Source organism: Carlito syrichta, unplaced genomic scaffold (assembly GCF_000164805.1).
Source record: "Carlito syrichta isolate Samal-C Ts95f unplaced genomic scaffold, Tarsius_syrichta-2.0.1 Scaffold304427, whole genome shotgun sequence".
NCBI lineage: Eukaryota > Metazoa > Chordata > Mammalia > Primates > Tarsiidae > Carlito > Carlito syrichta.
In genome coordinates this window covers 497,345-521,312 of record NW_007248523.1, presented here as the reverse complement: position 1 = coordinate 521,312, position 23,968 = coordinate 497,345, and positions in this window count along the sequence as shown.

Below are 23,968 nucleotides of genomic sequence, written 5' to 3'. Positions count from 1 at the left end.
ATGAGAGAGCAAGAATAAGACTTAGCCCTCCACCATGCATCATACAAAGGGGAACGCCAAAGAAAGGAATTTATTTATTTAAAAAAATGTGTGTTTATTCTCACATGTTTAAGCCTCAGTCACCTTCAAAGTCCTCTCCATTTGATGCAGTACCACGACTGAGATGCTTTTTCCACCGCTGAATACGGATTTTGAGTTCATCAATTTTGATGCCTTTTAGTGCTTCTGTCGTTTTTTGTTTCACCTCTTCCACTTTGGTAAAACGTTCCCCTTTGAGGACTTTTTTCATCCGGGGAAACAAACAAACAAAAAAAGTTGCTCAGGGTGAGATTGGGTGAAAAGGGAGGGTGAGGCACAGGGGTCATGCTGGTTTGGGTCAAGAACAGCTGAATACAAAGCATGGTGTGGGCAGGTGCGCGTGTAACTCACCCACCATGAAATGGGCAAATGCAGTGAAAGAATCTCCCCCCAAAATAAAATTCACTGAAGCTGAGCTAAGCCTCTTACAACACCGCTAACTGGTACACTGATGCTGAAGGATTCCTAGAACACTTACCTAGTGGGAGAAGCCTGGACTATATGGGGCCCACCCTCCAAGAGATGATTCCAGGTTTTTTGGAGTTGCCCCTTATATCATAAATGAGAAACTATTTTAAATGTTTACCGAATAGAGTGCTGGGCCCACAGATGCTCACCACATACCTATGAGCTAAGTTGTAGATTCTTTTAAGAATATTTTAATACATTAGAATTAGAATTTAATACATATGAATCACTATGGATTATGCGCATCCATCACAAAACCCACAGCAGGTTTTCCCATGCATTTTTTTGGCTTTAATGAGAAAAAAAATCATTCCTTTCATACCCACCACCCCAAACAAAACTTCTTCATTTGTTCATTTATTCATTTAACAGCTCTTCTTGTGAATCTATTGAAGATTGTCCAGTCTCTGAAGAGGATACCCCTTGGTCTAGAAGCTTGGCAGGTGACTACCACTGTTATATAAATTTTAAAGATAAACTCTTTAGACAAATTAAATTTGGCATCATTTAACTGAGCAAAAGACAATTCAAGAATGAGCTGGCCAGGCTCGGTGGCTCAGTCTGTAATCCCAGCACTTTGGGAGGCCAAGGTGAGTGGATTGCCTGAGCCCAAGGGTTTGAGACCAGCCCGGGCAACTTGGCGAAACCTCATCTTTGCAATAAATTAAAAAAAGAAAATTAGCTTGTGGTTTTGGCTACTTGGAAGGCTGAGGTGGAAGGATCGTCAGAGCCCAGCAGGTCGACGCTGGGGTGGCCATGAGTGTGCCACTCTCCTCCAGCCTGGGTGACAGAGTGAGACTTTTTTTTCAAAAGAAAAAAAAGAAAAAAAAATGAGCTGATGGCTGGGCGTGGTGGCTCACGACTGTAATCCCAACCCTTTGGGAGGCTGAGGCTGGAGGATCTCTTGAATGCAGGTATTTGAGACCAGCCTGGGCACATAGTGAGACCTTGTTTCTAAAAAAAAAAAAAAAAAAAAGCTAGGTGTGGTGGGGCACATGCCTGTAGTCCCAACTACACAGGAGACAGGAGAATCGCTTGAGCCCAGGAGTTCAAGGTTGCAGTGAATTATGATCGCTCCACTCCACTCCAGTCTGGGTGACAGGGCAAGACTCTGTCGTTTAAAAAAAAGAAAGGAAAGAAAAGAATGAGGTAACTCCAAGAGCCAGGACAGGTTCAGTGAGACTCCAGAACTGCCAAGTGGTGGGATAACATTTATAGACAGAAAAAGGAAGTGGTGCTTAGAAAACAGAAGTGGGGGACAGAGAAGGCTGGGCTGGTTTCAGCTCGGCATTCGCCTTCTTGGAACCTGGCTGGAACAGTTGGCCACACACAGCAGACTGAAGCGTGGCTTCTGGGGTTGGTGGAGACGCAGGTGCTTGGTGCAAGAGTATGCTCCCAAGTTGAGTTCACAGTTCGGTTATGCGCTCAGTGAGACTGCCGTTCTTCTCATGGGTCTCCTCCAGAGGCTTCTAAAGTCCCGGTTTAGTCTAACTTAACACTCTGCAATCCTGATGTGGACCTGCAGCTTCTAGAAAACATTTCTGACCTTTGCTATCTCTGACGTACCTCCTCCATCCCAAATTCCTGAATGCGTCTATCAGTAAGAGTTCATCTTGGGTGCCTGACTGAGAAAACCCTAAATAAAACCCTAAATAACAGTGGCCTACACGAGCTAGAACTTCATTTCTCTGTCAGGTTAAACACACACACAGCCACATGCACGCGCGCGCGCGCATGCACGCGCGCACACACACACAGGGTGTGATGAATACAGGCAGCTTCTGGTCTTCTGGAAGTCAGGCTCCTTTTGGCCTTGTTTCAGTACCTTTAGTGCATGACTTCCCAAAGATCTGCATGGTTGGGGACAGAAAGAAAAGGAAAGAGCATGCCCCTCACCATTCTAGAAGGGTTCTTCTTCATCTTACTGGGTAGAACTCAGGCCCATGGCTACACCCAACTACAAAAGAGGTGCGGTGGCTCCTCGCACTTTGGGAGGTGAACGTGAAAGGACTGCCTGAGCCCCTGGGTTCGAGACCAGCCTGGACAATGTAGCGAGACCCTGTCTCTACAATAAATCAAAAAATTAACTGGGCGTGATGACGTGCGCCTATAGTTCCAGCTACTTGAAAGGCTAAAGCGGAAGGATGGCCTGAGCCCAGCAGGTCCAGGCTGTGGTGGCCGTAGCGTGCCACTGCACTCTAGCCTGGGCGACAGAGTGACACTCTCACTCAACAACAACAACAAAAAAAGAGGTTGGGAAACTCCATCCCTTCCCTATCAGACTTGTGTTACATGAAAAAGAGTCCACAATGGACGGTAGGGTAGACGCCTAGCAACCTCTGCCACCTACCACGTCCTGTGAAGACACTGTCCTCTAAATATACTACCTATGGACACAAGTACTAATCCATGCCCTCTGATAATGAAAGCAAAAGCCATTAAGCTCGAAGGACGTCACTCACGCCACCAATGTGCTTTCAATCATGTATATTACAGAGTGCTCATCTCATCTCTGGAATGCTTGCTTGCTACGGTAAAAGAGGAGTGAAATTGATGTCAGTACGCATGACGATGATAAACTTTCATATATATTAAAATGAAACCCTTGCAAAGGCAATAACAAAGCCATAAAGCTCTACAAGCGAAGGAATTACAACATCTATGTTTTTACATATTTTTTTTAAAAGCCGTTAAATTGGTCACATTGACCATGGTATCTTCAATTTCCAATTATCCTGCTAATTGCAAAACCTTAGAATAGGATGTGGAAGATGAGGAAATAAATTGATGTTACCATGAGAACGCTAACTTTGAAATAACTCCATGTCTTTCGTTTTTTGGGGGTTTTTTTTGCATAAAAGGAAGAAAGAAAGCGGCCGGGAGACGGTAGCGTGTGCAACGCAGTAACAAAGTCCATGGAGGCTTTGATGTCAATACCTGGCGGAGTTAAAAGAGGACAGGTTCTGACCTCACCTGCTGGTAATATTCAACTGGGGATAATTAAACCACCATCAGGTTTCCCGAGCAAAGAACAGACATTTTCTCATGAAAAGGAAAGCGCTTCTCTATGTTCTGGCCAAATAATACCCCAGCACACAGAACACTGTGACTTACGGAAGGTAACTCTTTGTGGCCAATGATTTACTTGCTTTCACCCTAGGGACCGATGTCAGGTCCCAATTCGAATCAAAGTCCCCTCCCTGTCCTAAGTGTTCCTGAGCCTTCAGGGCACTTCCGTGTGCTCATGAAAAAGTCTAGTCATGTCAAGTATGGAGGCTCATGTCTGTAATCCCAGCATTTTGGGAGGCCCAAGTAGAGGGGATCACTTGAGGTCAGAAGTTTGAGACCAGCCTGGGCAACATAGCAAGACTCTGTCTTCATGAAAAAAAAATTTTTTTTTAAAATTAGCTGGGTGTGGTGGCTCTTGCCTGTAGTCCCAACTACTCAGGAGGCTGAGGTGGAAGGATTGCTGAGTCCAGGAGGTCAAGACTGGGGTGAGCTATGGCCATGCCTCTGCGCGCCAGCCTGGGTGACGGAGCAAGACCCTGTCGCAAAAAGAAAGCGAGAGAGGAAGAGAGAGAGAGAGAGAGAGACAGAAAAGAAAGAGACAGAGAGAGAGAGACAGAGAGGAAAGAAAAAGCCTCATCAAGTTTCAGGAGAGAGCTGCAGTGTTGTTTCTTTTCTCCCGGGCTCCCCGGGGTCCTGGCCCTGTCTTCCAACAAGGACTGCATTGTCCGAATGTTGTGCCCTGGCTCCCTTTGGCACCTTACCACCTCTGCTGGTCACTCAAAGACTCCCCAGTCTTGTGCCTCATGGACACAAATCCTAGACTTCTTTCGGCACTGGCTGTAAACCCTGGTAGAATGCCGAGGCATGACAGCACACCAGTAGCAGAACCAGCTGAGACAGGAGCTGTAACCCTGGGGTAGAGACACATGTCTCCTGTCATCCTTTCTCCCCTTTTATATAGTCACAGAGCCCATAACTTTAGCGGTCCACATGGCCACCCAAAATAAAGACCACTGTTAAGCTTCTCCTGAAGTTACATTTAAAAGTGCATGTCTAAGTTCTGGCCAATGAGTATAAGTGGAGTTGGAAGAGAGGGGTTATGCCCTGTGTTTCTGCTTCCAACTTTCTCTTGGCAAGGATGTAAATGCAATGTCTGGAGCTCCAGCAGCTATTTTGAGCCATGAACGGCACAAAATGGAATGGAAATCATGCATTAGGTAGAGGAGGGAAAAAGAGTTGACAGAGTTTGGAATCACCTGACACTATAGAGTACAATCTAGCTGAGAACTAACTGCCAGCCAGGACGGTGGTACACACCTGCAGTCCCACCTACTCAGGAGGCTGAGGCAGGAGGATCACTTGAACCAGGGAGTTTGAGTCCAGCTGCCTGAACAATAGAGCAAGACCCCATCTCAATTTAAAAAACAAAACCTCTCTCTCTAAAAAAAAGAAGAAAAACGATCTGCCTCTAAATGTACAGAACATAAGGAATGATCTTTCTTTTTTAAGCAAGAAATGTTATGTGTTAATTATAGCCAAATTTAGTCCTAACTCTACACTAAGGACTAAAGCTAGCCACTGTCAAAACAGTGACTGGATGAATTGGTTTTCCATCTTCTGGGCCCTCTTTCAGAATCCTTCTGGCAGTGCCCATTGCCCTCCCATGTTCTCTGCTCTGCAATTTTCCGATCACTTGTCTTCTAGCTAGATCTACACATTCTGTATCCCATTCCTTTGCAATCCGTTGGGTGCCTGGTTAGGTGATATGATAACAAAAACTATGCCAAACTCTTCATGAGTCATGAGTGTTCTTAGACAGTATTGCTTCTTAAGGAGGGCTTGGGTAACTAGACCCAAGGACTGACTGACAAAGCGCGCTGGCAGGTAATGATGGGAGACGTTTTCAAACAATCCGGTTTATTGACATTTGATACAAGAAACCCAGTCCTGAGGCTGTCAGGCAGCTCCAAAATTGCATACGTGGCATGTCAGACCCAATTAGGATTTCCAGATACTCATCTCAACTTTCTCCTTATACTGCTTTCCAGCACAAAACCACACCAGCGGTGTCCAAAATAAAATACATGGAACCTGGTGGGAGGAAGCGTGGAAACTGACAGTTTGAAAACTTGCCAAGTCTCCAGAAAGGATATGTATTTTTTTACTTGCTTTTATTGTATTATAGAGATGTGAGGTACGTGTCAGGATTAGGTACATAAGTGGTCGACGTGCTGGTGAAGTTTGGGTCTCCCACTGGTCCTCCTTTCCTCTGTTTTAAGATCAGGTCCCCTTAGTGATGTTACATGCTCCTCCCTCCTCCCCTGGAATTGTCCCGCTACTGCCAATCCCTTTCTCACTGGATTATGATAAATGTTCAGGACCCACTTATGAGCGGGACCATGTGGTACTCAGTTCTTTGTTTCTGTGATAGATCACTCAGTATGACGGACTCTAAATCCATCCAATTTGCTGTGAAGGCCACAATTTTGTCCTTTGTGGCTGTGTAATATTCTATCATGTGTATGTACCACATTTTTTTTTTATCCAATCCAGTTTCGATGGGCAGCACGGTTGGTTCCATGTTTTTGCTATTGTGAATAGAGCTGCAATAAACATGCGTGGGCAGTTATCCTTTGTGTACAATGATTTGAGTTCCTTCGAGTATATTCTCAGGAGGGACAGAAATGATATTTCTAAAAATGTTCTTACCATAGAAATTAGAAACAGTGTTTGAAAAAGACCCCCGTGTCCAACATAACAATGTGCATTGGAGTCTTAGATTCGTGCCATAGTCTCTATCCGCTAACATTCAACCCCTCCAAAAAGCATCCGAGCTAAGTAAAAACCATGTGTGCCCCATATGAAAACACCACTTGTAGACACGTCTCCTGACTCCGGGTCCTTTCAAGAAAACTGTGACCCTCTAATGCCCTTCTACTTGGAAATGATAGGGCCACCACTGATGGACACAATATCCTGTTTCTTCCTTCTTCATCAAGTCCAAATCTACTAATTATTGGTGAAACAGTCACGGTGTGTTATTTCAGTAGCTTCCATGAACGGGCTTTTCTCTAACATCTTATAACTCCTAGCTGGCTAACAGACAGGGAAACACACAGTAAGGACGTCCAGGAGACCACCGGGGCCATCAAACACTGCCTGAGTAAACATTCACTTTCTTTAACTGCCACTGGTCTCCCGTCCAGTAGAAATACAGTCATATGATCCTGTGTCCTAGACCCCAAAGCAACAGCTTACGAAAGACTTGTAATTGTAAACCAACTTCCTTAAAGACAGCAATGCCTTGAAATGCAGGCCTGACCTTGGAAATTAGGGAGGCAAGTAACGTCATACCCAACCTTTTATCTTTCCTTTAGGGCCGGCCCCTTATCTCAAGATTCTTTTCCTTCTTTGTCTCTGTGCCACTACTGCTTACAATGGACTCCTGGCAGGAAATGCATTTAAAAAAAAAGCTACAAAAATAAGGCACCCACTGTAAAAAAAATTCATATATGTATCTTAAGTTGCTATTCCCCTTTTCTTATTTTTACTTTAAGAAATGTCCCTTGCTATATAATTGTTGTTTTAAGTTTTCCCCTCCTAAGCTCACCAAGTTAGAATGAATCTTTCTTGAACTCCAACTCCCTGGACACACACAGAGTTTAGAACCGGAAGGAAGCACACTCGTTGACTGTCAACACTCTCCTAGTCGGTGTGAGGGAGGGTAAGGCATTTGTGCCGTGGGTGTCACAGTTAAATGATGTCGTCTTGAGGGAGACGAGACAGAATGGATGAAGCCATTAGAGAACAATGCCGATTGCAGTTAACGAACAGTGATGTCACACAATAAATCAGTCCTTGAAACCGTGACCTACATGTCTAAAAATAGAGCTCAGGAGAGCGAGGAGTTAGGTGGGCAGAGAGGTGTATGAACAGGAAAGGTTCACCGAGGGAGACATGCGCTGTGGCAACCTCAGACAGGGTTTGCGAAACTGCTGCAAGCTGTTATTTAGGTCAGAACCTAATCCTCTGGCCCGGCTTTTGTGAATTTTCAGTTTTGTGGCACTCGGCCCCGGTGAAAAGGATGAGGAGTCTGATGTGTGCCCTTCTTACGGTTCTGCTTGTGGGAAAGCCCCTCGGGTTCCAGCGTAGGAATGACCCTTAACCCTCTTCTGTACCCATCTACAGAAGAGACTGCAGTGTTCTCTGGTAAAATCCACTGGGACACAGGACAGGGCGGAAAGAGAGAGACTTTCACAGAAAAGCTATTAGGGGGAAATAAGTGAAAACGAAATGAGGTTTTAATCTGACTTCCAAGTTGTATTATGCAAATATAATGTCAAATTCTAATCTTTTTGTGAAATGAGCAATAATTTAGATGCACTAAAGTCAATATTTAATTACCCATGAGTTCAAAATAATGTGTCCCTTTGCAAATGTAGAATTGTGGCCATTAGGAAGAAAAATTCAGTCTAAAAGGAGTAAGAGTTTGCTTCTCATTCTGTATTTAAATAAAGGTTGCCTTTAAACATGGTTTACATTGTGGGGTCCATTAATTTGTGACTTTGTGTTAAATAAAGTAGAGAAAAAATGCCCAGCACACTGGCTGGTTATGGTTTATATTATAGGGCCCATTAATTTGTGAGTTTGGGTTAAATAAAATAGAGAGAAAATGCCCAGCACACTGACTGGTTATAGTGTGTGGTTCTCAAAAGTGTTCGTTTATTATTTTTAACAAAACTGTGTAATTAAGCTGCAATGTGCAGTGATACAGGTTTACTCAGCATTCCAAATTTGTCATGAACTCACCCATCCTGTGTTTTTCCATTTCAGTGAGTTTAAACAGCACACGGGGAACTATTTGGAAATGTTTCGTTTTTATATTCTCCTGGACCTTCTCTCGAACTCTTGTTTACCTCGAGATTCTGCATTAGAACTAATTCTAATGGTTTAGTAATCATACTATCTCAGGAAAGATCTCCGATTTGCAAATTATAATTATCTCCCATGTCCGACAGTTCTCACTGATTGACACACCATTCTCCTTCTCCAAAATAGAGATCTTTTAGTGACTATGTGGTCTGTGTCTGTTTTTCGGTCCTCTTTAAAGAAACCACTGCTGACCCAGCTGATCTCTGTAAAGGTTGTGACAGCCTATATTTTTCCTTTATTTAAAATTATTATTTGAGTCTGGGTCTCACTGTGTCGCCCAGGCTGGAGTGCAGGGAAATGATCACAGCTTACATAGTCTTGACCTTCTGGGCTCAGGTGATCCTTCACCTCAGCCTCCCAAGTAGCTGGGACTACTGGTGCATGCCACCACGCCCGGCTAATTTTTTGGTTTTTGTTTTTTGTTGTCTTGCTACGTTGCCCAGGCTGATCCCGAACTTCTAGGTTCAAGCAACCTTCTTGCTTTAGCCTCCCAAAGTGCCGGCATTACAGGCACGAGCCATTGCCTCGGCCTAGCCTCTTTGGCCGACTTTACCAACAGAAGTGCTGTTGGTATAAGTTAAATGTAGATAAACCAAATTATTTTAAATGCAAAAGTGCTTTCAAGCAAATCCTCTAGTCCATCCTTTGCAAAGTGAGTGATTCTCTTACAAAACCAATAATGACTTCCTAAAGCGTGGGTTTTACGAACCTGGAATTGAATCCACTCGGTTTGCTTAAAGCAGATAGACCTTTATTTGCCAGTCTGAGGGTTGGCCTTTTGGCTTAATTTTAATTAATTAATTATATTTAATTTTTTTATTTAATTTTTTTTTTTTCGCAAGCAGGATTTACTGAGAGGACAGAAAACCTCCCACAGTGAGAGGGGACCTGAAGGGGTTGCCCACTTTTAACTTAAAGAATAGAAGAACCAAGAAAGAGAAAGTCGCTCTCTTGATTTGGCAGAGTTGACGATGAATGTGTAAAGAGTAGTTTGGTGTCAATGGTAGGGAAGTGAGACAGGGAGGCGGACTGAGGGGACTGTGTCACAAGCGACACGGTCAAGGTGGGGCGCACACCTTTGATTGTCTCTCTCTCTTGCAGTGGCACGATCACTGCTCACCATAGCCTCCAGCTCCTAGATTCAGATAATCCTTCCGCCTCAGTCTCCTGAGTCACTGAGACTACACACGTGTGTCACTACGTCCGGCTCATCTTTTAATTTTTTTTTTGTAGAGACAGGGTCTCACTATGTTGCCCAGGCTGATCTCAATCAAACTCTTGGGCTCTAGCACTCCTCTTGCCTAAGCCTCCCGAAGTGCTGGGATTACAGGCGTGAGCCACTGCGCCTGGCTTGATTTTCTCTTTAAATGTACCAGGCTGTTTGGGAAATGGCGCCCTACCAAAACAAACCCAAACGCAATATTCCAGCTCGCTGAAAAAAGAAGGGTACCCCTGCGATGGCTTCCGTGTACAGAGTGGCAGCAACGAGGGTGGATGAATCCAGCACAGAGAAACCCGTAGGCCCAGCAAGCCAAGTTCCGAGTTGGATGGAAAAGAATGCAACAAGCAGGGGCAGTGGGTTTTTCTAACCTGGAGGATAGAAAACTAAAAATATGACCTCCTTCCTCCCGAGAAAGGCGGGACTGTGCCCTCTAACCTGTCTCCTGTGTCCCCCCACTGGCCCACAGGCACTGTCTTGAGTCGCTGCCCACAGCGAGGAAAGGAATCTTGCTTGGTCCCTGCCAGACCTTCAAAGCCAACGTAGCACTTTGTGTTTCAGAGCTCTTTCTCCTTCACAAAATGCTGACACGGTCTCTACAAATCGAGGAAGTCGGAGGGCGGGGGTGCGGGTAGGTTGTGCAGAAAAAAGAATTTTCCTTCCTGCAACCAAGACAGGATAAATGTAAAGTCATCTCCCTGGGGATGAGGTCTGTGCTAACTTGGTGGCTTAGACACTACAGGCTTTAAGAGTTCCTTTCTAGGACTCTGCGCCAAGCAGGGTAGAAATTGGGAATGGGGGAAGGGGTGGGGAAGCTATTCCACCTATTCCGGCTCTCTAGCGGTTTAAATTCTTTTCAAGATTTTTCATGGAATGTTCTTCAAGGTGATGTATTTTCAGGAGGAAAACTCCAACGCTAACTGCTCAGCTCGGTCACCCTCTTGGGACCTTCCTGTCAGGTCCTCTAAATCTTCAGGGTGCTTTACTGCTGGAAATGGAGTGAGAGGGCATTTCAGGGGATCCCTCCAAGAAATCATGACCAAGAGCACTATTATGAGCACTTAATTATTTCTATGAATACATTACAAGCTCCTCCATCACTAGAATGCAATAACTAAAAACTGCCTCATAATGACATTCAAGTGAATTTCGTTCCCTGAAAGTGAGACTTTTGAATCAGGAAGGCAAACAGTGGCAATTTCCTCCCTGGTGGTTCCCCAAAATTGTTTCTCCATCAAAACAGAAGAGGAATGCTGTCCCCAACATGCAAGACATAATACAAACATCACTTTCTTGATAGTTTCAAGACCCTAGTTATGCAACATTCCAGGGCAGCTCCAACTACTTCAAGGATATTGTGAAATCTCCAGAACAAACAAGCCGACAAAAAAATCCTAAATAAGGTGTAATACACTTCAGTTGAGAAGATAGATACATATCATGATGGATTTTTAGAAGTAGAAGCATAAATCATCAATTATGTATGTATATTTGCTGTACTGTGTACATATTCAAAATATGCATTTTTGCCAGTTGCCAAGGGCCAAAAGGTCTGGGATCTAAATGATGTGAGATGAAGCTTGAATTATCAAAAGTAAGAAAGTAAGTAAACGTTTAAAATACATTCAACTCTGACTAGTTAAGAGTAATTGATAGGCTGCTTCTTCTTTTTTCTAAAAATACTTGGACTTTGGGTAATTGTTCACTGAATCTTCTTAAGGTGTTGGGTTTTGCAGGGTGTGGTGGCTCATGCCTGTAATTCCAGCATTTTGGAAGGCAGGGGAAAGAGGATTGCCTGAGCCCAGGGGTTCGAGATCAGCCTGGGCAATTTGGCAAGCTCTCGTCTCTACAATAAATAAAAAAATTAGTCGGGTGTGGTGGCACGGGCCTGTAGTTTTAAGTACTTGGAAGACAGGCAAAAGGATCACCTGAGCCCAGTAGGTCGAGGTTGCGGTGGCTGTAGCTTGCCACTGCACTCCAACCTTGGTGACAGAGTGAGACTCTAACTCAAAAAAAAAAAAAAATTGGGTTTGGTAAGAGAGAATTTGAAAGTCATATTCAAGTACCTATCCAACTTAGTTAAAAATGTTAAAAGGAGGGGGGTGGAATTTAAAGATATATAAATACATATATAAACATATATAAATATCTATAAATATGTAAATATCACTATGATATTTACAAAGAGTTGTGATTCTGGCGGTGTTTATGCCAGTAGAAAAAAGGCAAATTCTAAATTTTATATATAGTATGAGTTCAAATATTTAAAAGAAATGTAGAAAACAAGACTAACAAGTTGTGGGGTTGATGGTAGAGTTAGGGTTAGAAGTAAGGGTAGGATTTGTTCTTCTGGTTTTATGTTCTTTCCTATTTTTCTGATAAGGATGTATTACTTTGGCATTTGTAATTTTTAACCAAGTTTTTAAAAAATTCATGTCTATGTGTTTTCTGGAGCTAGTGATTCTGTGACTCTTTTTGCTGTTGTTTTGTTTTGAGTTGAAGTCTCACTCTCCCCCAGGGTGGAGTGCAGTGGCACGCTCACGGCCACTGCAGCCTCCACCTGCTGGGCTCAGGAGATTCTTCCGCCTCAGCCTTCCAAGTAATTGGGACTATGGGTGCATACCACCACACCCAGCTAATTATTTTATTTTATTTTATTGTGGAGACGAGTTCTCGCCAAGTTGCCCAGGCTGGTCTCGAACCCTGGGCTCAGGCAATCCTCTTGCCTCTGCCTCCCAAAGTGCTGGGATTACAGGTGTGAGCCACTGCGCCTGGCTAGCTAGTGATTTTTAATTAGTCCTTTTGTTATTTTTGTGAAGCCTACAGTCTAAGAAGACGTCTAGGTATTGTTATCATAAACAGAGATTCTTCAGGACTACTGTGGTTGAATCCAGGTTCACAAAAAAAAATGTGAATTTAATGGCTAATTCTGGCAGGTCTAGACCAAGGATATGGTACATCGTAGATGTCTGTTACGTGTCTGTCATTGATTACTAAGGATTACTTACATTTTAATGAGTAAACAAAAGATACTCTTTTTTTTTTCTCCTCCAGGAAAAACCAGATGGCTTGCAGTCTAGTGAACAACAGCTTAAAAGAGAACACAGGCAGAAAACAGATGACAGTTCCACAGGAGAGACTTAATTTTTATTTTCATTGAAGCTGAGCATCAGAAGAGACCTCTTTTTTGGTTCAGAGACTTCTAACTGAGAGCTCTGCTGGAGCTGGGACTGGAATCCAGGGCCCAGCAGAAACATTGCTCTGGGTATTTAGGAAGGATAGCTTGGCCTGAAATGGGAAGAAGACTGGGACTCAAGAATACAGATTTTGTCAGAGCATGATGGTTCACACTTGCAATCCCAGCACTTTGGGAAGCTGAGGTGGGAGAACTGTGTGAGCCCAGGAGTTTGAGACCAGCCTAGGCAACATTGCGAGATCTCATCTCTACAAAAAGAAAAGTTTTTTAATTAGCATGGTGGAGTGGTGGCACACCTGTAGTCCCAGCTACGCGGGAGGTTGAGGCAGGAGGATCACCTGAGCCCAGAAGTTTGAGGCTGCCACAAACTGTGATCATGCCACTGTACTCTAGCCTGGACGATAAACAAACAAACAAAAACAGACCTTGCTGGAGTTCAGCAGAAATCAGTAGGTAAAAGCAGACCTATCGGTGAGGCTGGACAGAACCTCCACGCCTTGGTATCTGAGTCCCTGGAACCAGACTCGACTCCGTTTTCCTTCCCATCCCCGCCTTCCGTGGACAGATTGCACCCTTGGCTGTTGCCATCAGGACAGTTGTTTTCATCACTAGGCCTACAAAGACCGGCCGTGTATGCTGCTAAAATGGGAGTGACCACCCGGGGAGGCAAGCACAGGCAAGATGAGAGACTTTTGGCCAAGGGGAGCCGGAAGAATTTCAAGCTCTTCAGGAGATAAAAGCAGGCAGGCGCAGGGCTCAGTGCTGCTGTAGCATCCGCGAATACACCTGCCACAAGCAGCGATGCTAATTAAATCGGCACCTTATCGCCGCCGCACGAGCTCTTCCAGAACATTCCTATTTCAACACAGAAGCTCGCCTCTAAAATATTCCTGCTGTCCTTTCTGTAATCCTCTTCCTTATCGGACCACCTGCCATGGCCACTGCGGGGTGGGGGGTGGGGGGTGGTGAGAATAGGGCCAGTCCTGTCAACTCTACCTTCAACATACCCAGTATCCAATCACTTGTCCTCCTCGACTCCCACCCAGGTGGTCTAAGTCATCATCGTCTTAAAAATAGACGTTTAATGGACAAATAAAGATGAACTGTATTCAAGGTGCACGGTGGAATGATTTGCTGTATGTCTGTGTTGTGTAACGAAGACCACGCGTGAATGAATGAATGCATCCGTCACTGCCCATGCTGCACCTCAGATCTTCAAAACCTGGTGGTCTTAGAAGTGGACGTTGGTGCCCTCGGAGCAGCCCCTTCCAACTCCCCTGCCCCCAGCCCCTGGCGATCACCAATTTACACTCTGCTTTTTTTTATGTATGGATGTATTTATCTTTTAACACGCCGTTGCCGGCTTGAATCTCTGTTTCTGTAAGGTCGAAAGTGATCATCGCTTCTGACCTTCACGATGGTCAAAATCTCCAGACGGTTCCTGTTTCTTTTCAACCCTCTAGAATCTGTTCCCACTTCACAGCCGTAGTGACTGATACAAAATGTAAATCAGATATTGACACTGCCTGATTCAGCCTTGCACGTTTCCCCCGTACATTAATAGCAAACCAAACTTTTTGCCAGGCCTCCAAGGACCTGAATGAATGACTTAACTCTGACCTCTCTGAGGTAAACCCACACCATTCTCTCCTACACACAGCAAGTCAAGCTATGACAATCTTCTCCTGAATCTTTTTGCCTATTTGTTTGGTTTCCTACTTTTTTAATTTTTATTTTTGAGTTGGGGTCTTAACTCTGGTACCTAGGCTAGGTGCAGTGGCATGATCATGGCTCATGGTAGACCTCCCACCTCAGCTTCCCGAGTAGCTGGGACTACAGGCGTGCACCACCACACCCAGCTAATTTTTTATTTTTTATTTTTGTACAGACACGGTCTCACTGTGTTGCTCAGGCTGGTCTCGAACTCCTGGACTCAAGCAATCCTCTTGTTCTGAAAGAGCTCGTGCATAATCCCAAAGTGCTGGGATTATGAGTGTGAACCACTGTGCCCAACCCTGATTCCTGAACCCACCAAGCCTGCTTCTCATCTCTGGGTTTTAGCACACGCAGGTTCCTTTGCTGGGAAAAGTCTCATCCCTACTCTTTTATTTTTTTTAGTTTGATTTTGGCATAGATATTTTTTAAAACTACAGATTTTTAAATACGATTACCTAAGTAAATGGTAAAATAATGACTTTTGCTAAGCAAAGTGACCATGGTGCTTTGCAACCACACTGAAATCTGAAAGCTTGTATGAGGAAGTGGGGGCCAGAGGTCTTGCCTGGGGAAAGATACGGCCGACTGGTTCCCTCAGGCCTCTTGGGTGACATCTCCTTGGTAACTTTACCAATATCCGGGTTCTGGCCTCAGTTTCCCCCTACTTCTCATGTGGTATTTCTTCTTGCCATTAGGACTCAGCAAAAGTGTCTCTCCTCAGAGAAGCCAGAGAAGCCGCTTCCTCTTTTTTTTTTTTTTTTTTTTTTGCGTCAGAATCTCACCCTGTTGCCCAGGCTGGAGTGCAGTGACGCACTCATGGCCACCACAGTCCCCACCTGCTGGGCTCAGGCAATTCTTCCGCCTCAGCCTTCCAAATAGCTGGGACTTCAGGTGTGTGCCACCACACACGGCTAATTTTTCCTGATTTATTATAGAGATGAGGTCTTGCCAGGTTGCCCAGGCTGGTCTCGAATCCCTGGGCTCAGGCAATCCTCTCGCCTCTGCCTCCCAAAGTGCTGGGATTACAGGTGTGAGCCTCCACACCTGGCTTAGAGAAGACTTTCTAATCACCCAATCTTAGTTAATTCACTCGGTCACTGAGTCTCCCTGTGTCATTTCACTCATGGCACTTAGCACTGTCTGAAGTGGCCGTATTTATTTCGCTCTCAGCTTGTCTGCTTACCTGCTAACTTTCTGTCTCTCCACACTAGAATGCCAGCTTCACAGAGCAGGATTCCGTCTCTCCTGTTCCCTGCTGTGGCCCAGATGCTCACCGCGGAGTCTTTCTAAAGCTGGTGCTCAGGTTTGCGCCGAAGCAGTCAACACATGGTTTTTATTACCTTTCCCCCATTGCATCCCATTTTTCCAAAAGATTTTTATTTCCTGAACTGCATTTCTTGAGTTTTTGTTAATAGATTTTCCCATGAGACAATCGGAGCTACCACATTCCAGCCCAAATCTGAGAAATCTGACATTTGAGCCCCCTGGGCAGCATTCCTGGTCATAAATAAACACTTTTTATCGCCTTTTCTAAAGTGTTGAGAGGTTCTCCAGTCTTCTTCCCCCCTCTCCTTTTCATCACTATCCTTTCAGATCCCTAGAATCAAGAACCCAAGCTGGACCCCTTAGCGGATTAACCCCTGTGGGCGTTGCCCTCCTAAAAAAGCCGGTGATTCTGTGGGCGCTAGAACACAAGGTTCGACAACGAGGTTCACGAACCATCCTAGAAAAAGTGCTGCATACCTCATTGCTGAATATCACTATGGTCACCCTTAAAGGACTCCCCTTGGGAAGCTATGCACCGACGCCAGTGCCTGGTCCACCCGTCAAAGCCATTTGGAACCCTTTTTCTAGATGGCCGTCAGAGTTGCCGTCATATGACTCTTGATGTCCTGAATGTCATCAGATGTCTTCCTTCCATTATTTCCTTTATTTTCAGGTAAAGAAAAAGTTACTGGGGGCCAGACCAGGTGAGTAGGGAGGGGGTTCCGATATAGTTATTTGTACAGTGCTGCCAGTGTAAGCACACAGTGGCAAGTCTGGGAACTTCATTGTCACACCTCAACAAATAATGACAACAGCTCTGATGGCCATTCCAGAAAAAGAGTTCCAAAACTGCTTTGATGGATGGACTACGCACTGGCATCAGAGTGTAGCACTTCGAAGGTGACTGGAGCGATACTCAGTAATGAGGTATGGAGCACTTTTCTAGGATGGCTCATGAAACTCATTAGCAAACCTCATAGGTCAGGGGACCAACATCTATTGAAGAGTCACAGCTAGCCGAATGCGGGGGCTCACGCCTGCAATCCTGACACTTTGGGAGGCCAAGACAGGAGAATTACTTGAGGCCGGGAGTTTGAGAGCAACCTGAGCGATATAGTGAGGCCCATCTCTATAAAAACATTTTTAAAAGGTTAGCTAGATAGGGTGGTGTGTCGGTAATATCAGCTACTTGGGAGACTGAGGCAGGAGGATTGCTTGAGATCAGGAGTACAATAAATCCAAAAAATTAATTGGGCATGGTAGTGCACGCCTGTAGTTCCAGCTCCTTGGAAGGCTGAGGCGGAAGGATTGCCGGAGCCCAGCAGGTCGAGGCTGCGGTGGCCGGGAGCGGCCACTGCACTCCAGTCTGGGCGACCGGGTGAGACTCCAACTCAAAAAAAAAAAAAGAGATCAGGAGTTCAAGGCTGCAGTGAGCAAAGAACACGCCACTGCACTTCTGCCTGGGCGACAGAGCGGAACCTTGCCCCTCAAAAAAAAAAAAAAAAAAAAAAGAAGTTCACAGCCAATCAGATTAGATGAACTGAAAACAAAGGCTAAAACCAACAAAGCAAAACCAAAACAAAACACTAAACTAAAACAAGAAAAAGCCAAAACAAAGGAGACCATTTATTTGAACGCCAAGAATCCATGACAAACTGTCCCATAAACAATGATCTGTTCTAAAAATGTCAGGTCCCTATCCTTGATGTGAAAACCTTGTGGTCAGCAAAAAAATGTTCACAAGAATGAAAATAAACACACCCATGGTGCTATAAATAAAAGGTGGCCAAGAGAGTCAGCTCAAAGGCACGCCTAAGGCACAGAGGATTATCAAACAGCTGTTCAGAGAGTCGCAGCCCGCCCCAGGCGACAGAGGCACTCGGGGCTTATAATTAAGAATTTAGATTTCCTACTTGGCCGCATAAGCATCATTACTAATATGATGTGTCTGTAAGTTTGAGCCAGCACACATTCAATTTATGGCAAGCATGAAACAGCACATGCCCGTGTGAAGAGCACACATATACTCGAATATAATTGAAGTTTCACCTTTTGAAAAGAAGAACGGCCCCAAAAATAACAACTAAACCCTCCTCTGAATATTTGTTTAACTGCTACTTGGCATAAATAGCCCTACTTAGAGCAAGCCGTGTTAATCTAACAGCCGTGATGGAAGCTCAGAGGAACCACCAGGTGCGGGTGAAGTCGTCTCCGGCTTCCTACGAAATCCTCCTTCATCTTCTTCCAGGAGCAGGTTGGAAGAAAATTTGAATTTGAAATTTGACAAGCACTTCCTCAAAACACTTTTAAAAAGGAAAGCTCTGAGCCCTCACGGGAGGGAGTTGGCGAGAGAAGGAAGGATAAGAGGTCACGAGATCCTCCCAGTTTTCAGAGCATCTTACAGTGTTGGGAGATGTGTTTAAGCTCTCCATTGTTATAAACTAATAAAAGTGTGTGGTGTGATTCATTTTTAAATAAACAGAAAAATTTAATTCAAGCCATTTAAAAAAAATCATTTCACGATGCAGAACTGCCCATAATCACATTTGTGCAGAAGGCAGGAATTCCCTTCCAGAAATAAGACAAACCTAAGAGAGGATTTGATGGAGAAATCAAATGCTTCAAAGAAAGTAAACCCAAAGGGCGTGCATTTCATTAAGCCAATAATTTGTTTCTAGGTTCCTGAAGCTACTTATCTGTCTTTTTTTGCGAGGGGAGGTCAGAATCTCACTCTGTCACCCAGGCTGGAGTGCAGTGACACAATCATGGCCATAGCCACCACAGCCTTGACATGCTGGGTTCAGACGAACCTCCTGCCTCAGCTTTCCAAGTAGCTGGAACCACAGGCACGCACCACCACACCTGACTAATTGTTTGATTTATTGTAGAGATGAGGTCTCGCTAAGTTGCCCAGGCTGGTCTCGAACCCCTGGGCTCAGGCAATCCTTCTGCCTCCGCCTCCCAGGCATTACAGGCGTGAGCCACCATGTCCAGCCTGTCTTTTTTTTTCTGTTCGTGGAAGGCGAGTGTATATGCATGAGCTAAGGAGAGTGAAGCTTGCCTTCTTCCTAGGTCTTCTATGTTAGCGAGTTAGGGCAAATGGCCATGCAGTACCTTTTCTAACTGCCCTTGCCTTTCTCTTTAAACATTCTCAGAGTTAAACAGACCCGAGGATCTGGAATCTCCTCTAAAAAAAAAAATGAGTCAGGGTCTCACTCTGTTGCCCAGGTTGGAGTGCAGTGGTACGATCACAGCTCACCACAGCCTTGACCTCCCAGACACAGGCGAAACTTCTGCCTCAGCCTCCGGAGTAACTGGGACTACAGGCCCATGCCACCACGCCCGACTGATTTTTAAAACTTTTTTGTAGAGATAGGGTCTCACTGTGTTGCCCAGGCTGAGCTTGAACTCCCGGGCTCAAGCAATCCTCCCGCCTCAGCCTCCCAAAGTGCTGGGATTACAGGCATGAGCCACCGTACCCGGACTTTAGTTATTTTTAATGATGGCAGGACACACATTCCAGAAGCAGAGTTGTGAAATGTGCTTCTGGGGTTTTAAAAAAATATTAGAGTCAAGCAATCCTCCCGCCTCGGCCTCCCAAAGTGCTGGGATTGCAGGCATGAGCCACCACGCCCAGCCTTTAGTTATTTTTAAAGATGGCAGGAACTGTGAAATGTGCTTCTGGGATTTTAAAAAAATATTAGAGGTCCCGAGTCTGATGTGAACATGGTGAGCTGGGCAGGGCAGATAAAGCCCAGTGGAGCCTGGGAGCATCCCTTCCCAGAGCTATGCTGGGTGGGATAAATGTGTGGAAAAGCTAGGAACCGCCTGGACTTGCACTGAAAATTGTCTCTCTGGCTGCGTGGGCTGCTTATTGACGTCATTCTTGCCCTCCTTGGTTCGTTTACCCAGATTGCACAGAAAAGAGGGGGCAGAAGGCCATTCCCCTGGGAGGAGGCAAAGGACATGGGATTCAGCAGATTCCAGGGCCCCTGGTCCAAGGCTGTCAGGCCACCGTCAGGTCAGCAGCGGGCCTCCGTCAAGTCTGATGGTGCTGACAAGTACCAGCTCATATGTTCCCAAAGTAAATTCAGAAATTCCAGGTGGCAGCCCATCCGTGAAGCATTCTTCCCCCAGAACTGCCAGATTCTGTGTCCCTGTCACTTCCGTGAGACAAGGACTCACCGAAGTGCTTCTAGTCCCGCTGTAACGACACTTGGGTACAAGATCAAGGATGGAAGAGTGACAGTAGAGAAAAGAACAGTGGGGACACACAGAGGAGCGTATCCTGGAAAACCTATCCACAAAGACAAGATGGTACATTCCTCTGCAAATCCTCAGAGGACTTTGAGACAGTCAGAACCCGGTGTACCTAGGGGCCAGCGGCTAGCTTTGTTTACAATTCAGAAACACAGCAATTCCTTGACTCAACCTCCCTTGCTTTCTCAAGACAACCCCTTGCTTTCTCAAGATAACCCAAAGACTCTTGTAAAGTCGTAATATTGTCCCAATAGGCGGATGTACTGAACCTTGCACTTAACGATCCAATTTGCAGCATTTATTGAACAACTACTGTGTGCTGAACCCTAACCATATGCCAGCAAAGTCTAGGATTTCAGATGTTTATGCATGACAGGTTGCTTCTTTTCGTTCAGGTCTCTGCTCGAGTGTCATATTTTCCAAGACCTTCCCTGACCATCTCTGACCATCTACCCTTGAGTTGACCCCTCTACTTGTCACTCTCCATTTCGTCACCCTATTTGATTTTATGACTACCTCAAATGATCTCGTACATTTGTTTGTTGACTTGATGGGTTTATTAGATGTCTCCTTATAAAAATACAGGCTGCGTGACACCTGGGCCTTCCCTGTCCTGTTCTGCACTCTTGCCAGGTGTGGGGTATGCAGTAGGGGCGCAGACGCCGGGGCAGGGGCACGCCTGCCAACATGCTATCCCCCTGGGGTGCCACAGGCCACGACTGAATCCCAATGTCTTCCCCTTGGTCCTTTGGAGGCTGAAACTCTGACTGGCCAAGGTTTGGGGGAGGTTATGGACCCCTTCCCGGAGGGCACTGAATTTCAGAGGATGAGTTAGAGTCAGCCAGGTGATGAATGGGGAGGAGTACCAGACAGAGGGGACAGCTCACGCAAAGACACGATTGCCTGGGAGAACGCGTCACATGCTCAAGTTTGTAAGGTTTTTGGTGAAACTGAAGCAGGCCTTAAGGGATAGAGAGAGGTTAAAAAAAATAGGTGTGTGTGTGTGTGTGTGTGTGTGTGTGTGTGTGTGTGTGTGTTTGTGTGTGTGTGTGTCTACATATATATACATAGAAAGAGAGAGAGAGAGAGGTCAAAACTGAGGGAAATAAACGAAGATATTTGAGATGCGATTGATAAAAAGGTTTTTAAGCAAAGAGGCAATAAAACAATAGTGAAAACCGATCAATCAAACCTGATCAGACTCAATCCTTTGGATCAGTCATACCTGGGTCCAAGTTGCAGTTCCACTACTTACAAGCTGTGTGATCTGCTGTCTATGCCTCAGTTTCTTCATCTGTAACATGGGATAGTAATGGAACCCACCTCACACATCTGCTGTGAAGATCAATGCATACAAATGTAAATTTGGCCCTGTGATGGACACCATGAGCGTGTGTGATCGCTTTTCGCTTTGATGATTGCTGTCGGGGGTAACGTGATCATTTCCCATATGAAAAGGGCCTTCTGGCATAGGTGCATAGTAGGAAAGGACAGGTGCTCCGATTTCATGACTAGAAAAGCAGTTTGTTTCTTTTTAAAACTTCATTGAAATATAATTGATGCACAGTAAAGTGTATATTTTAAAGCATACTCCTTGATAAAACATTTCTAAGAATTTTGGAGACCAGTGTAGGGAAGATAACTTATATATATATAATAAAGATTATATATATATATAAACATATATATAATAAAGATGACCTACTATCAGTATTTCAAAAGAAATTATTAATATTATTATTATTATTTGAGTCAGAATCTCACTCTATTGCCCAGGCTGGAGTGCAGTGGAACACTCTTGACGACCACAGCTTCTATCTCCTGGGCTCAGGGGATCCTTCCGCCTCAGTCTTCCAAGTTGAGAAACTGCAGGTGTGCACCACCATGCCTGGCTAATTTTTTGATTTATTGTAGAGATGTGGTCTCACCATGTTGCCCAGGCTGGTCTCGAACCCTGGGCTCAGCTATTCCTCCACCTCCCAAAGTGCTAAGATTACAGGCATGAGCCACCACACCCAGTTTAAAGAAATTATTTTAACACCAAAAAAATCAGAAGAGTATTCTCTTCAAACTGAAGGTGAATGTTTAAATTTTTATTTACAATTGCTTTACGAAAAAACCTTGCTGCATTCTTTTCAACATTTTCCCCACAGTTGATAAAATTCTACCTGGGATGAGTGTTTGGGAACCTCTGATATTTCAGACTTTATGAGAGGGCATGAACTTGGATGCAGGGAGGCAGCTTGGATGGAACTTGGGCCCAGGAGGACCTTGTGAAGAAACAAATGAGCGCCAGGCAAAGTGGTTCACGCCTGTGGTTCTAACACTTTGAGAGGCCGAGGGGAGAGCGTTACTTGAGCCCAGGATTCCAAGACCAGCCTGGGCAACAAAACAAGACCTCATCTCTACAAAAATTTTAAAAAATATAGCAGGCCATGGTGGCCTACGTGTGTAGTCGCAGCTACTGAAGAGGCTGAGGCAGGAGGATCACCTGAGCCTGGGAGGAGGTAGAGGCCGCCATGAGCCATGATTGTGCCACTGCACTCCAGCCTGAGTGGCAGAGCAAGAATCTGCTTTAAAAAAAAGAAAAAGAAAAAAGAACTAAGGTTGTGGAAATGTGTATGGAAATGTGAGTGATCAACTGAGGAGGTATTAAGAAGGCAGACTCAAGCAGGCCCTGACTGTTGAAATAAGTGACGGGAAAAAGTCAAAGGTGGATGATGAGAGGAATCTGGTCCAGCTCAGGGGGAGGGGCCTGGAGGATAGGCACGTGCTGCGTTGGTCTGTAACGAGTTAACTGGGTAGCTCTTCTGAGACATCCTGGGAGAGCGGCCCGGTGGGCAGCTGGGATCCTTGGGTCTGGAGTCCAGCAGCCATTGATGACTGAGATGAAAAATGATACATCATCAGTTTCAGCGAGGCATTGCAAGCCACCGCTGTGGAGGGTGTCTGGGGTGAGAAGAGGGGAAGGAAGCGGGTGGGAAAAGAAGCCAAAACAAACGAGCAGCCCAGAGAACACCAACATTTAAGCTTATGCCGAGCTCGGTGGCTCATGCCTGTTATCCCAGCATATTGGGAGGCTGCGGCAGGAGGATCACGTGAGGTAAGGCGTTCGAGACCTGTCTGGGCAACAAAGCGAGACCCCCATCTCTACAAAAAACAGAATAGCCAGGCATGGTGGTACCAGCTTGTAGTCCCAGCTACTTGGGAGGCAGAGGCAGGAAGAGTGCTTGAGCCCAGGAATTGGAAGCCGCGGTGAGCCACGGTCATGCCACTGCACTCCAGCCTGGGTGACAGAATGAAACCCTGTCTAAAAAACAAACAAAAAAACAAGATAAAAAAGTGAAGGGTTAGTTACAGTATAGAAATTAGTGAAGGAGTTGGAAAGGCAGCAAAGAGGAGAGTCAGAAAACCAGAAAAACTGGGTGCCACTTTTTAAAAAATCAAAGATAGGGAATGCTTCTGGCCGGGGGTGGGGAGGGGGTGGGGGTGTGATGGTTCATGCCTGTAATCCCAGCAGTTTGGGAGGCTGAGATAAAAGGATTGCTTGAGCCCAGGGACTCGAGACCAGCCTCGGCAAGGAGACCGCGTCTCTGCAATAAATCAAAAAATTAGCCCCGTGTGGTGATCCACTCCTATAGTTTCAGCTACTTGGGAGGCTGAGGCAGAAGGATCGCCTGAGCCCAGGAGGTTGAGACTGCAGAGTCGTGAGAACGCCACTGCACTCCAGTCTGAGTGGCAGAATGAAACCCTATCTTAAAAAAAAAAAGTGTGGCCGGGCTCAGTGGCTCAGCCTGTCATCCCGTGCCTTTGGGAGGCTGAGG